The 14,723-nt window shown below is 42.8% G+C and overlaps 1 pseudogene; it reads right to left on the reverse strand.

The window, feature by feature from the left end:
• Positions 1 to 13,171, reverse strand: part of LOC136217166 (uncharacterized) — a 41,055-nt pseudogene extending 27,884 nt beyond the window's left edge.
• Positions 13,172 to 14,723: the final 1,552 nt, after the last annotated feature.

Genomic DNA, 14,723 nt, shown 5'->3' on the forward strand with positions numbered 1-14,723 from the left:
ATACTGTAACTAATACGGAAAGGTTAACGACAGAATCAACCTGTCTTCTTAACGGACTCTGGGGGAATGATTACAGACTTGCCAATAACATACTCAGTACATCATTCCGTTATGCAAGGATTAAATATAATTCTTGAAGAAATTAATTTAATAGTTGCATACGGCCAGAAGTAGTAAGAACCTAATGGATCACACATAAGACTTGGAACCAAAAGAGAGATGGATGTCATTAATAGATGGAAGCCCAAATGAGACCAGTAAGGCCCATTTAATTAGGGGGGCCGAAATTTATATATAATAAGTTAGGAATTATTTTAATTCCATTAATCCTAATTTGATTAGGTTTGTGAATTAAATTAATTAAGAGATAATTAAGTTAGGAGTTTTAATTAGATTAATATACTCCTATTATTATCCAATTAGGTTATTTATTATTATCCTAAATATATTAGATATATTATAAGATAATAATTAGGAATCCTATTCCGAATTGAATTCCTATTAAGTAACTAGGGTTTAGATATAAGTTATTATATATACCCCCTAATATGTGAATTTCGACTAAGCCCTAACCCTCCCCTCTATGTGATTTTCGAAACCTACATCTAGAGAGAGAAAAAGAATTCGCATCCCTAGTTCGTGGACAAGAATTCATACGGCTTCCGTCGATTGATTAATTTCATTCATCTCCTTTTCTCTTTGATCTTGTGTTGGTTAATTAGAGGCAATCTATTTTGGTTGCATCTCATAAGGGTTGATTCTAACTTAACCTCACCGTGTTATACTTCGTGCTTGGGAACTCGGAGAAGAATTGTGGGCACTTCTTTAACAACGGTAGATTGTTCTTCAAAAGGTATTCCTTCTTATCCCTCTTTATATGAAATAACGATTAACGGATCCTATGGTTAAAAGGAAGTAGGCTAAAATTTTTATATTTCCGCTGCTATACCTTAGCCTTAATTTCTAACAGAATAAACGTCATTTTAATAACGCGGAGGGCCGTGCAACCCCGCACTTTTAGTTTGTTTTTCACTAACAAAAACAAAAACAAAAATCAAATAAACAAACAAATAATTAAACTAATTTATCGATTCTTAAATTTTTCCCGACACACTAACCTCCTTTGGAACTAATCTAAATGTTCAGTTATTTGTCCTTAAATGTAAATACCGTCGGAGCACAAAGGATCGGTTTTAATAAGAAATTTTAGTCTTAATTTTGAAGTTGTAGAATTTATGTAAAGACTAGGTGATACTAAACAAAAGCATTGAGTCCTAACCCACATGTCATCTCCATAATGAAACTTAAAAAGGCAATAAAGACGGGATGTTCGAGAGTCTAGCAAAGACTCGATAGTACACAATTTAAACCCGAATCTTTGTGAGATATTTTTGAGCCTAAAAGAGTTCGTACGAGAACTCTATTTCTTTCACAATTTTCGAGAGCTTTGACTTCACTCGACTCATAGAGTTTGCACCTAATACCGGGTTTAGTACACCTATCTTGGTTAAAATGGCAATAGATGATAAAACGGATCCACTTAGTCTAATTCTTTTCCTAATTTATTTTTCTCGTTTTTATCAACCTATAGGAAACCCTTTTTGAGCCTATTAACCGACTTTTTGTTGTTAACACCCCTTTTAACATTTAACCCTTTTTCCTCTAGATTAAATACCAATAAAATCAATTCGCACCCGAAACAAGCCAAGGCCTTGACAAATAAGCACCAAAAGTCCCCGAAGTCGTTTTTGTGCCGCTCTCAAAGCAAAAAGAAAAAGAAAAATAATAAAGAGAAAAAAGGCATTTTCAAGCTCCACCCGAGCAATTTCGGGTATATTTTATAAACTCGCTAAGGCCCAAAATAAGAATACGGTGCGATCATTAAAACGGTATTTAAACTTGAGTTTCCAAAAACTAACCACCAAAAAGCCACCCACATTACAACCCCCCTCCGGGTTCGTTTTTAATATTGCCAAGACCATAACATAGGAGGAAAAACCCGGATGAAAATGCAAACTCAACGTGATCTCGAGTAAGTGCAAAGAAGAGTGCTAAAACACCGACCCACCAAAGTTTGAGCGTAAGAGTGAAATCCCTTGGTGAGGTACTATCGGGTTCTCAAAAGATAATCAACCCCCGTTATTATTGCCTATTAATTTTAATTATGAAGGTTTCAAAAAAGTTTTGGTCGCTCGATTGTTTGCGTAGGTACTCGCCGAAAACTTTGCATAAAACTTTAACTTTGAAATCACGCACTTGGTAAAACCAACCGTCGGTTTGTTTCTTAATAATCTCAATCCCTTGTCTTTCGATTTCTTTTACTTGAGGACAAGTAAAACTTTAAAGTCCGAGGAGGTTTGATAGGGGTATTTTACCCCTATCTTTTAGCGTGATTTACGGGTTAGTTTTAGAAGAAATAAATAAGTTTAATTACAAAAATAGAGTGTTTTGAATAAAATAACGAAATAATAATAAACCACGTACTTTCGGTTAATTTCCTTGTTTTTGATTAGTTTAAGAAATAAAAACGTCAAGCTAACTCGGCCCTCAAGAATTGTATTTCAGGTACAAGGAAGAAGCAAAATCCATACCTATACGCAGGGCGTTTCATCCCATACGCGGGGCGTGAAACATGGTGTCAGATATAATTGTCTTATCCGCGGACACCACGTAGAATTGACTCAGCATGCGCGAGGCGTATGCCATCTCATGCAAGGCGTATGACACATGTTGGAAATGATTGGCCTAATCCTAAAAAGTCAGACTGCATGGTCTCCCTGAGTCAACGGTCTATACGCAGGGCGTACCACCTTACACGCGAGGCGTGTAAGGGAGTTCTTCAATGAAAAAAGTCCAGAGACTCATTTACGCGGGGCATACTTCAAGCTACGCACGGCGTATAGAGACCAAATGAAGCAATAAAAGATCAGAGCCTTAAACACGCCACGCGCATCCCAGCCTACGCGGGACGTGTTTGACACAACAAGACATGAAATTGGTCCATATGGAGAAGATTTTTGACGGAATGGGCATTTACGCGAGGCGTACCACACCATACGCATGGCGTATTATGGGGTTTCTGCACAAATAATGTTGCTCCATGCTTGTACCTTGCAAAATTACAATTTTGCCCTAGCTTGATGTGTATAAATAGGCAGCTCTTGATCCACAACATATACGATATTGTAGAGAGAGCAAAAACTATACTTGTTTTGAGTGTTGTAGTTTAGATTTGTGTTTAGGCTTTGTGTAACCAAACTCTTCCATCTCGAGAGCTTGTCCGTTGCTCCCGACATTTCATCAAAGTCCCGCTCCATCTCCGCACACCAAGCTCGAGAGCTCCACCATTCAAGTCCTTAGAGACGGCTTTTGAGTCCGGTTAGCTAGTTCCGAGGGTGGATTCTTCCCTTTATACTTGCTAATTAGCTTGATCTCATCCTATGTACTAGCCTTGTTTGTAATCCATATTTACACTTTCCATATTTATAATTTATGATTCATAATCTTCTTTTCTATATATGTGTTGATGTTTGTTACTTGTTTTGATATTTATAATTGATTGTTGCGTAGGAGAACGCGACTACCGACGCCATTTGGGCTATTTTTAGGGATTCATATAGGTGTTGCCTTACCGGGAGTGACAAACCGGAAACCATAGGAATTGACAAGCCACGGAACTTACGGGCCCTAATTTCTGGTCCCAAGCATTAGACACGCCTTGACTAGGAACCACGTAGTCTAAGTACTTCACGGGTCGGTTACTCTACACGTAGTCGTCTTTGCAAGAGCAAACCGTTAACTGTATAAACATTAGAAGTCATTATTTATCATAATTATAACTTATCGCATCCATCTCGCTTCATAGAGTTTCATTACATAAATTCGCCTCACACGTAGTTAGGAATAGTTTGTAGTTGGTTACCACATCAACCCCAAAGTATTCACCGCTTAAATAACGTATAAAACCGAGTCGTTTAATACTTGCAGCTATAAATCCCGTGGATTCGATACCCGGTCTTAACCGGATTATTACTTGATATGACGGGGTACACTTGCCCCTAAGTAGTGACGTCTAGTAAAGCTAGAGCATTTAGAAAGATCACATCCATAGTCATAACGCACTTATCGTAATATACATTTCGTCGTAAGGAAATACGACCACTAGACGAAACTAGCATCATAATGCCGAACACACACTTCGAAGGGTTTAGCCGAATTTGAAATTTTCGGAGCCGCTCGAAGACTTTCCTTAGTACGACCACGTGATCTTCATTTGCTCGCGATTTTGCTACCATATCGTCCACGTATACCTCCATTTCCTTATGCATCATGTCATGGAATATAGTGACCATTGCCCTTTGGTACGTTGCCCCCGCATTCTTTAACCCAAACGGCATCACCTTGTAACAGAAGGTTCCCCCACAGGGTTACAAAAGTCGTTTTTTCTATATCTAGCATATCCATCAAGATCTGGCAATAGCCTGAAAATCCATCCATCAAGGATAACATATAGTACCCGGGGGTGTAATCCACCAATACATCAATGTGGGGTAACGGAAAGTTATCTTTCGGACTGGCTCGATTCAAATCCCTGTAATCTACGCACATCCTTACCTTTCCATCCTTTTTTGGAACCGGTACCACATTTGCAACCCATTCTGAATAATTAGATACCGCTAAAAAGCCAGCATCAAATTGCTTTTTCACCTCCTCCTTTATTTTTAACAATGTTTCCGGCTTCATTTTTCTCAATTTTTGTTTCAGCGGTTTGGATTTAGGTTTTAGCGGTAACTTATGCACCACAATGTCTATATTTAGGCCGGGCATATCTTCATATGACCATGCGAACACATCCTTATATTCCTTTAATAAGCTTGCTAGCCTTTCTTTGATGTCTTGGTCTAAAGTTCCATTTATCTTAACTTCTCTGGGCTCCTTTTCCGTTCCCAAGTTTACTACTTCTAGGGCCTCATCTTGTGGTTCCATGGTTTTCTTTTCCGATTCTAACATCCTTTCAATTTCTGTAGGGATTTCTTCCTCGATTTCTCCTTCAGAGTCTATTTCATAGACCGAATTATCAAAATTGCAAATTGGTTCATAATTATCATGATTGTCAAATACCTCATCAATGCTCCTGAATGCACACATCATAAAAGGAAGGAGAAAGAAAAAAAGAAATAATAAATATTGGTATAGATATATGAAAAGACAAGAAAGATGGTCGTAGGTGTGAAAACTTGCACTTTATTGAATAACTTTTTATTGAAAAAGAAAAGGGGCGCCATATAACATTTCATTCTTTAAACCTTAGGAATAATTTAAAGAAATTAACGCTTATTATTACTTTTTTACAGGAAGATCATAAGTTTTCCAATTCTGGAGCTCTCCTTCACGAACAGACACCCAGTCACTTGGTCCTGGATCACCCTCGTCCTTCCCTATCACTGAAATGACCATCGTCCCGTCATTTAGCGAGAACATTCCCTTATGAAAGCACTGCTTATGGGAGGCAACTCCCTTTTATCTTCATTGACCTCCCTATTTTCCAAACTGGCAAGGCGAGCTTCTCTTTTTTGTTGCTGTATCTTCCACCTTTCGTGCCTAGTAGCATGGTACCCCAATCCTACTCGAAAGTAGTTTGCCAAAGGTTCCAAACAATCAGCCATTCCTTGATTATTCTTTCCTAAACCTCTTTGCGCCTAATAATGGCTTCTTATCATTTCCCTGGCCACCACCATTACTGCCTTAGAGTGTCGGGGTATAAAAATTTGCAGCCCTTTAGTAGTATAGGCTGCACTTGCAACCTCGAAGGTTTGAAATGAGCTTTCGATTGACTCTTCGGCGACGTCGATGTAGGGTGTCGAAGGGCATTTGCTTATCAAGATATCCTCCTCCTCTAGATACCTCTATTAGCTTCCCATTCACTATGAACTTGATCTTTTGATGTAACGAAGACGGGATTGCTCCTGCAGAATGGATCCAGGGTCTTCCGAGCAACAAACTATATGTAGGAGTGATGTCCATGACTTGAAAGGCGATGTTGAACGTCACTGGTCCAATTTGAATTGGCAACTCCACATCACCTATCACCTCTCTTTTAGTTCCATCAAAAGCCCTAACTAGAACGTTGCTAGGCTTTATGTATGAACTATCCACGAGCAGTCGAGCTAAAGTCGATCTGGGCATGATATTGAGGGATGACCCATTATCAATCAACACCCTTGCAACAGCGTGATCCTTGCATTTAACGGAGATATGCAGTGCTTTGGTGTGCCCCGTACCCTCCATCGGTATTTCATCATCTGTAAAGGTGAGATAGTTGGATGCTACCACATTACCTACTATATTATTCAGATTCTCCACCGATATATCATGGCATACATATGCCTGGTCCAAAATCTTGAGTAAAGCTGCTCTATGGGATGTTGACGACATTATCAATGACAACAAGGATATGCGAGCTGGTATTTGGTTCAATTGTTCAATCACTTTGTACTCGCTTTGCTTTACCAACTTTAGGAATTCACAAGCTTCATCCTCCGTAACGATTTCCTTAGTGGAGGACTTATCTGAGTTATCGAATTCTTTTTCCAAAGAGTCCTCTATTGTCTCACCCTCTTTTGCTTTTCCTTTTCTACGCCTTTCTGTACTTTCTCGACGTCTCTTTTCTACTTCCTCTGATGTGAAACACCGGCCACTCCTAGTCATTCCCGTCGTTCCAGAAATGTCAGCCAAATTCTCCACGTGACTGGTGCTACAATTTTGTGGTACTACCATACTATCATATTTCCAAGGTACTGCCCGTGTACTCTCAAATGGAAAAGAAGTTGGAGCCTGAATGATCAACTTTGTCATGAAAGTAGATTCAAGATCTCCAACGAGATCTTGTTGCCTTCTATCATAGTTAATCACTATAGGAATCGGCAATGATGATTCCTCCCTTTGCACCACGTTCACACCTGCCATTCTTTGATTCGACGCCTTAAAAATTAACATCTTCGCATCCATGCATTCTTGGACCTTTTGCTTGAACTGATCGCATTCCGCGATTAGGTGTTCCACTTTCTCCGAGTGATAGCTACATGTGGTTCTCCCTTCAGGATGTTCCTCGAGTAGTCCTATTTTGCACATTATGCGGTATAAGTGTTCCATTGTCATCATTATTTCCTCCACTTTGGTCTTGACCAAGCAACAATCATCATTCGTCACTGCGTTCACTACCTTTGCATCATGGTTAGGAAGTGGATTCTTATTCACGTCTGATTTCTGATCTCGTTGATTGAATTTTAACCATCCGGCTTTAACCAGTTGCTGAACTTTTCTCTTAAAAGTAGTGCAATTTTCGATATTATGCCCTGACACTCCCGCATGGTATTCACACTTGGCATTAGCATCGTACCATTTGGGATATGGTGGTGCCATAGGTTCTATAGGACTAATTGACACCTGTCTGCTTTGGAGTAGTTGGGGAAGCAGTTTAGCATACGTGATAGGAATTGGGTCAATCGGCTCCTGGGGTCTCCTGGTCATGGTGTTTTAGGAAAAGTTATTCCCCTGATTTGAAGTATTGTTCCAATTCCTTTGTTGCGAACCCCCTGCGGCGTGTGCAACAAACCCATTTTGAGGTATGTTTGGGGCGAAAGTGCTTGGTCCTTGAGAGAAGTTAGAATATTCTGTAGATGGGTACCCGTGAATCATATGTGTCTCTTCCTCTTTCTTTTTCCCTACGATACCCTTCCGGAAAGCATTCTTGTCTGGGGAACTACTCTCTAATTTTCCCTTTCGTATGGCCTGCTCTATTCTTTCTCCCGCTACAGCAAAATCAGAAAAGCTCCCAGTTGTGTTGGCTAACATCATGTTGTAAAAGGGTGGTTTAAGAGTATCCAAAAAGCTAGATATCATTTCCTTATCGGACAAAGGTGGGATCACCTCTGCCGCCTTGTCTCTCCATTTCTAGGCATACTCCTTGAAGGTTTCAGAATCTTTTTTCTCCATGGTCCTCAGATCCTCTCTATTAGGGGCCATATCCATGTTGTGTTTGTATTGCTTCATGAAAGCGTCTGCTAAGTCTTTCCATTTGCGAATATGAGCTCGATCAAGTTGGGTATACCACCTTAATGCTGGCCCCTTAAGGCTTTCTTGAAAAATATGCATTAAAAGCTTATCATTGTTGGCATAGGCTGCCATCTTGTTACAATACATTGTCATATGAGTTTGCGGACAAGAAGGCCCTCTAAACTTCTCAAATTCGGGAGATTTGAATTTGTAGGGTATCACGATATCTGAAACCAGACAAAGTGTCGTAGCGTCTGTGGTTCCATTGACCCCTTCGATGGCCTTCAACCTTTTGATACAGATAGAAAGCGATAAATGGAGGTTTTAATCGTAAACCAACAAAGATCTTCTTCTCTAGCTAGACTAGAAGGAGTGAATCCCGATAAACAAAGGTATAAACCTTAATCTCAATGAGAAATGATATTTGATTGATAAAAGTTTTCTTATCCTTACAAAATGAGGGTTTAAATACAACCTCTAATTGATCAGTAAAGGACAGGGACTACCCCTATTAGGGTTACAATATGGTTAACAATAAAAGGGTAAGATATGTGATGCGCCTAGACAACAGGTATAGAGGTGCAGGTACGGAGCGTCAGAGGTTGTTGGTGAATTCCTTCGGCAGGAAGTAAACTTGAGATCCGCCCAGTGTAGTTGTTGGTATGCCTCATGGCGTACGCCTAGATCCGCCCCGCTCGCGTGTCCAGGGGATCCGCCCTCTTAGCTACAACCTCTGTGGGAACCTCGAGAGGAGATCCGCCAAGGCGCGTGTTATTATTGATCCCAGTTAGGATGTCCGCATCATTCTTTCCTTCTTTAAAAGAATTTGGCACTGGCTTGTATGTGTTGTTCTCCAAAGGGCCATCTGACTTCCACGGGCTAAGGTCACGAACATTGAACGCCGGTGAGACTTTACCAAGCCAATTTGGCAAAGCTATGTGATAGGCATTGGCATTGACCTTCTTGGTGATCTTATATGGCCCGTACTTTCTCGGTCGAAGCTTGCTGCTTGTGGCGTTGGCGAGTCTCTCTTTTCCCAAGTGTACCATAACCTCATCTCCCACTTCGAACTGTAGGTCCCTGCGGTGCTCATCTGCCTTAGCTTTTAGTTTCTGGTTTCTCTCCTCAAGAGTCTCCTTCACCTCTTGGTGCATCTGGACATAGTCTTTGGCTAGCTGGTTTGCAGTCACGTTTCCTTTGGGAAGATGGGCTATATCAAGGACGTGATTCGGGGTCTTAGTGTATACCACCTCAAAGGGTGATTTCCCAGTTCCCGAGTGTACAGATCCATTGTAGGCGAACTCAGTTTGTGCTAAAACCATGTCCCACATCCTGGGCTTATCCTTACATTTGCTGCGCAGTAAGTTTCCCAGAGTCCGATTGACCACTTCTGTCTGTCCGTCTGTCTGAGGGTGGGCGGTGGTACTAAACTTCAGAGAAGTATCAAAAAGAGCCCACAAGGTCCGCCAGAAGTGACTCAGGAACTTTGTGTCACGGTCTGAGACAATGCTCTTTGGTACACCATGTAGTCTGACAACCTCTTTGAAGAATAGCTTGGCAGTCGCTGAGGCGTCGTTAGTCTTACGGCATGGTATGAAGTGTGTCATTTTCGAAAACCGGTCAACAACCACAAAGATGGAATCCATGCCTCTCTGAGTTCTGGGTAACCCTAGGACAAAATCCATGGACAGATCCTCCCATATGGTTTCTAGTACAGGCAAGGGTAGCTGTAAGCCAGCATTTGTAGCGTGTCCCTTGGCGGTCTGGCAGATATAGCATCGTTCTACCAGGTACGCCACATCTCTTCTCATTTTGGGCCAGAAATAACGGGAACTCACTGCTGCATATGTATTGTCTCGCCCAAAATGTCCCCCCAGGGATCCGCCATGTAGATATCGGACCACCTTCTCGCGGATAGAAGTGCAGGGTAAACAAAGTTGGTTGCCCCTCATTAGATACTCATCCATCAAGTGATACGCCCCATCCCCAGGCTGGCGTTGGCACTTCTCCCAGATACTTCCAAAGTCAGGATCCGCCAGGTACTCTCCTCTGATGTGTTCGAAACAATCGGTCTCCAGGTTGACTGTTTTTATTAGTGCAACCCTCCGACTCAAGGCGTCCGCCACTATGTTCTGTTTTCCCGCCTTATGGATAAGCTTATAGGGGAACTTATCTATGAAGGCAGACCACCGGGCGTGCATGGCGCTTCGAAGTTGCTTCTGACTTCCCAGGTATTTTAGAGCTTGATGGTCAGTGTAGAGGATGAACTCTTTTCCCACCAAGTAATGTTCCTATACTTTCAATGCCCTCACTACAGCATAAAACTCTTGATCATACGTTGCCCACCTTTACCGTGCCTCACAGAGCTTCTCACTGAAGTATGCAATGGGCCTCTTTTCTTGCATCAAGACACCACCAATCCCAATTCCACTGGCATCACACTCAACTTCAAACAGTTTGTCAAAATCGGGATACGCCAGCACTGGCGCTGTACTCAGCTTTTCCTTGATCAAGGCAAAGCTCTCTTCTTGGGCGTCCGCCCACTCGAACCCTTTCCCTTCTTCAAACATTCCGTCAACGGGGCCACTATGGAACTGAAGTTCTTAATGAATCGGCGATAAAACGTTGCTAGCCCATGAAAACTCCTGATATCCCCCACGTTCCTCGGAGTAGGCCATTCTCGGATGGCTCTGACTTTCTCCCCATCAACTTGGATTCCACTCCCGCTAACCACGAATCCAAGGAAAACTAAGCTCTCCATGACAAAGTCACACTTCTTGGTGTTGGCGTATAGTTGGTGTTTCCTTAACAGGTCAAACACTGTCTGCAAGTGCTCTTCATGTTCCGCCAAGGTCTGGCTGTGGATCAAAATGTCATCAAAATACACAACTACGAACTTCCCAATCACTGGATGAAGCACCTGATTCATCAGTCTCATAAAAGTACTAAGGGCGTTGGTCATCCCAAAGGGCATAACTAACCATTCATACAATCCATCTATTGTCTTGAAGGCAGTCTTCCACTCATCCCCAGATCGGATTTGTATCTGATGATACCCACTCCTGAGATCAATCTTGGAGAAGACTCGAGATCCGCCAAGTTGGTCCAACATGTCATCCAACTTTGGAATCGGGAACTTATACTTGATGGTGATCTTGTTAATAGCCCTACTGTCAACACACATCCGCCAAGACCCATCCTTCTTCGGTGTAAGTAAAGCTGGAACAGCGCAAGGACTCATACTCTCCCTAACGTATCCCATCTCGATGAGTTCCTCCACTTTTTGTCTCATGACATCATTCTCCTTTGGGCTCATTCGATAATGTGGGAGGCTTGGCAAACTAGCCCCAGACACCAGATCGATATGATGTTGGATATCTCTCAAAGGTGGTAACCCACTCGGTAGTTCGTCGGGGAACAGATCTTGATACTCGCCAAGTAGGCGGGTCACTTCATTCGGCATCTCTCTTTCGCCCCTTCGGGCAGCCTCGTGATTCGCCTTAACCATCACCACATACACCATCTGGCTCTCCTCACATTCACTGATGAACGATTTGTGTGTAGGACAGACTACCAAGGTAGACTTTTCGTCGGCCTTTGGCTCTCTCACCATTGGTGTAAGGACAAACTTCACCCCATTCTTCACAAATCTGTAAGTGTTCTCTCTTCCGGCGTGGGTGGCGTTGTTATCAAACTGCCAGGGTCGGCCCAACAATAGGTGGCATGCGTCCATATCGACTACATCACAACAGACTTCATCATGATAGTTACCAATCTCAATCGGTACCTTGCATCTCTGGGTCACCCTCAACTCGCCCACGTTCTTGATCCATCCCACCCTGTAGGGATCAGGGTGCGCCTCTACCAACAACCCGGACTTCTGAACGGCGCTGCTACTCACAATGTTCTCTTGGCTCCCACTATCTATTATCACATTACATCGCCCGCCCTTCACAAGACAGCGGGTCCTGAATAGTCGGTGCCTCTGATCGCCCTCTATCCGGCTTGAGACTAACAAACGTCGTACCACATGAATGGCGTACCTCTCTTCACCCGCCACCTCATCATCTTCTCCCAAGGGTTCATAAAATACTTCATCCTCTTCGTCATAGTCATCTTCATACCTCTCCACCATGTTGGCGCTCTTCCTTCTAGGACACTCGTTGGATCTATGTCCGGGCTCATTGCACCGAAAACATTTGAAAGGTGCTGGCCTTGCATACAGATTGTTGCTCTTGGGTGGTATAGGGGCTTCTTTGTATGGTCTAGTATCTCCAACGGATCCCCTTCCCACACTGTTAACCTTGGCCCCACTGGCACTCGCCACCTGCTTGCCTTTGTCGTAAGACTTCACGTTATCTCTTCCCCCAGGCGTATACTCAGTAGTGGCGGATCTCCTGGATCTCCCAGTCAGTTGGGACTCAGCCTTGAGGGCTAAATTCCTAGCATCTTGTACTCTAACCACCATCTGTGTGCCAATACGATCCTGGATATTGTATCTCAACCCTTCTAGATACCTAGAGGTCTTTTGGCTTTCAGTTTCAGACAGGTTGGCTCTCGCCGAAAGCCTTAAGAACTCAGAGGTATACTCATGGACACTTCGGGTCCCTTGAGAGCATCCTCTGTAGGAGCTGTAGATATACTGTTCGTAGTCTGGCGGTAAGAACCGCTCCCTCAGCATCGCCTTCATCCGTGGCCAAGATCTAATCGGATCTCTGCCCCCTCTTCTCCTCTCTTCCCTCATCTGATCCCACCAAACTGATGTGCCACCCTTTAGGCGATACGCCACCAGTCTAACTTTCCTCTCATCAGGAATACCAGCATACTCAAAGAAACGTTCAACTTCCGATAACCAATCTAAGAACCCCTCTATATCCAATTCGCCTCCAAAAGACGGTAAGTCTATTTTTATCTTAAAGGCATCATCTCTATCAAAGTTCCCTAGATCTGGTTCTGCCCTAGCAATACCCACATGTCTGTCGTCAATCGGACCACCATTCCTCACAGTTCTAAAGGCACCATTATCCCCAATATCCTCAAAATCATCACTATCACTATCAGCGTTATGTACAAGGACAAAGTTGGATCTTCTTACCTCAGGATCCCTAAGACCCATTCGTGGAAGTTGGACATTTACCAATGGTAGTCGAGGTGGCGTGGGTTGCCTTTGGGGTCGTGGTTCAAGGACTCCTTCCCTCCTCTGGTCGGACTCCCCGGCGGCTGGTCTGACCACTGCACGGATCTCCAATCTGAGGTTTTCCAGGGAAGCGGTTAGCTCCTGGAACCGTTGGTCGTTTTATTTCTGCCGCTCAAGGCTGGCCTGGATTTGTTCCACGAGGTGCTCTCTCAGCTCCTCATATCTTCGGTCACTGGTTTCCATGGAATCTTGCGGTTGTCGGGGTTGAACCATTGCCAAAAAAAGTTTCGGGTCAGGAAACGATTGGCTCTGATACCAACTGATACAGATAGAAAGCGATAAATGGAGGTTTTAATCGTAAACCAACAAAGATCTTCTTCTCTAGCTAGACTAGAAGGAGTGAATCCCGATAAACAAAGGTATAAACCTTAATCTCAATGAGAAATGATATTTGATTGATAAAAGTTTTCTTATCCTTACAAAATGAGGGTTTAAATACAACCTCTAATTGATCAGTAAAGGACAGGGACTACCCCTATTAGGGTTACAATATGGTTAACAATAAAAGGGTAAGATAGGTGATGCGCCTAGACAACAGGTACAGAGGTGCAGGTACGGAGCGTCAGAGGTTGTTGGTGAATTCCTTCGGCAGGAAGTAAACTTGAGATCCGCCCAGTGTAGTTGTTGGTACGCCTCATGGCGTACGCCTAGATCCGCCCCGCTCGCGTGTCCAGGGGATCCGCCCTCTTAGCTACAACCTCTGTGGGAACGCCGAGAGGAGATCCGCCAAGGCGCATGTTATTATTGATCCCAGTTAGGATGTCCGCATCACCTTTCTTCTAGCAGACTCCTTTCTGTAACAAACTTCCTCAGTTCATCCCTTATTTTTACGTCGTCAAGATCCGGGACGACGGGTGTTTCTTGATGAACTTCCTCATTCCTCGGTATTTCAATAAAAATGGTATCTTTCTTTTTCCCGTGAGAGGAAGAAGAGGTTCCAGCGCCGTGTGATTCAGGCATTCTCTGAGTCTCGGTTGTTGATTTTCCTTTCACAATATCCATTAGTTGAGTCATTTGATCCTTTAGATCTGCGAGCCCAGCCAACTTAGCCATTTGTTCCTTTAACTCTTCCATTTCTTTCCTCATTTCTTCATATGCCTCTTCATTCATCATTCTTACCCTTGCTCGGGTTTCGTAAGAATGAGCCAGGGGTGACTATATCGTCCTTGGTGAACTTCTGGCGTTAAAAGGAATTGTTAATAAAAATCTTTATTTTCATGATTTATGTATAGCAAGGAGAGAAGAAAGAAAAACCAATGACATGCAGAAAAATACTTATATGAAGATTACAATACATCAAAACAAGTTTTCCCACACAATATCCAAAATATGAAATAATAGATAATATTCAATAAAATCTCGATCGGAATCTTCATTCGTGATTGCCATAGAACTCTAGTTCTCTGATGAGTCCGTCGAGATAACATGATAAGTTAACTCCACTAGCATCAGATATCACTAGCTGGTCTTT

Source organism: Euphorbia lathyris, chromosome 2 (genome assembly GCF_963576675.1).
Source record: "Euphorbia lathyris chromosome 2, ddEupLath1.1, whole genome shotgun sequence".
NCBI classification, from domain to species: Eukaryota; Viridiplantae; Streptophyta; class Magnoliopsida; order Malpighiales; family Euphorbiaceae; genus Euphorbia; species Euphorbia lathyris.